Raw genomic sequence first — 1,832 nt, forward strand, 5'->3', positions numbered from 1 at the left:
GAGCTGAAAACCTGCCACTAACGAAACAATAGATTGGATTTATATCAACAAGGAAACGAGAAGCTTATTCCACCGGGAGGATAAATGAAGAACTTGGATCATTTATAAGCACCATAATTAGCAACAATTCTTAGGGAAGGCTTTAGGTGAAACATGACACAAGATAGTCCCAAAGAAGATATTGATTGGTTGAGAAGAAGTCTTGAGCGAAGAGAAAAAAATTATGGATTTAGATATGTCACTCTTGAAAACATGTGAATCATGAAACACGAAGGGAAAATTATCAACAGTGACATAACACCATCTCAAAAGATGAGATATGAAATAATTGCACTTCCAAATGCAAGATGAAGAATACTTGAAGTATAGCTTGGTGGATCATAGCTTTGAGAGAAATCTTGATGAACAATTGAAGAATGAAAGGAATCCTTGATGAACCACCATGTAGAGCCTCCATGAAGAACTCGATAACAAAAGGATGATAGAAAGAAAGAGAAGTTGAAAACACAAGGTGAAGCCTTGTAGTGATTAAGATGGATCTTCATGATGAGATAAAGTGGAAACTTGGAACTCCGGAAGAAAAGATAAAGCATCTCGAACCGAGAATGTGATATGATGAACCACTCCCGAAAGAAGAAATTAGATCACTTGTATGAAACAATAATAAGAATTACGTTATGCGCATCCTTCACCAATTTAGATTGATGGTAAGCAGCGGATTTAGCAAACTACTTATTCTTGTAGAAAAGATTAAGGTAGATATAGTGCCAACTTGGGAAGGTCTTCAACGAACCACCGGTGGGTTTGGAAAGAACGAAAGAATTGATATGATAACCAAGGAAGAGAGATCTTGAATGACCCACCGTAATAATTAAAATGAACGAAGTAAAGGGATGAATCACCGGTAAGAATTAGAGAACGAATGAGGATACTTGAGGGGATTTAGATACAACTGAAACGAAGAGATCACGAACTGGTTAGAGAATATTGAATGATGCACCGGTAATATTTGGAGAATGATAGCTGAAAGCTGAGAGTGAATAGGTCTTCTGAAATGATGGGCTTCGAAGAATCAAACTGAAAAGACTCCTGAACTGCTCCGGATGGGTGAAAAGAATTCTCACAATCGAAAAACAATTATGAGAGGATGTCATCAAGCTAGAACCACGAGTCTTGAGAGAACGGGAAAGATTTGGAGGAAAAACTCTTCTTCGGTCTTCAAAATCTAAGAATGACGACGAGAAACACCACCATGAATTATTGAAATAATCCAGGATGACGAATAGAAAGGTTAAGCCCACAGTGATAAGAATTTGACAGATCTTGGAGAAGGCATTTGACTGATGATAACTCATTGTTACGTCAAACTTTGAATAATTTGAGAATAGCTCCGGTAAAAGAAAAGAGTCAGGTAAGATCCTGGAAAAAGACCTGTGGGTTAGGGCCCACTCAAAAGAAACACCGTCGAACGATTTGAAAGAGAGATTGCGCCGGTTGAATTAAATGGCTTGAATGAGATAACATCCTCGCAAAAGTTTGAACGAATGCAGAGTGGGAACACGAATCTTCTGAGATATCTTCAACACTCCGGAATAATTGAATAGCGAGAAGTGGATGATTAAGAGGTGCACCGGCACAAGAAAACATTTGAAACAAGGAAAAGAATGTGATCAAACACCGAAAGCTTGAATTGAAAACCACCGGAGAAGAAAATAATGGAGAATGATGAATGAGTAGAGCATCTTCAAGAGAACCACCGGGTAAGAACGTTGATTGAAAATAATGGAGAGCCTTCACATCCATAAAATGGATAACGAATTAAGAAATCCGAG

This window comes from Triticum urartu, chromosome 3A (genome assembly GCF_056163025.1).
Source record: "Triticum urartu cultivar PI428250 chromosome 3A, HENAU_Tu73, whole genome shotgun sequence".
Lineage (NCBI taxonomy): Eukaryota > Viridiplantae > Streptophyta > Magnoliopsida > Poales > Poaceae > Triticum > Triticum urartu.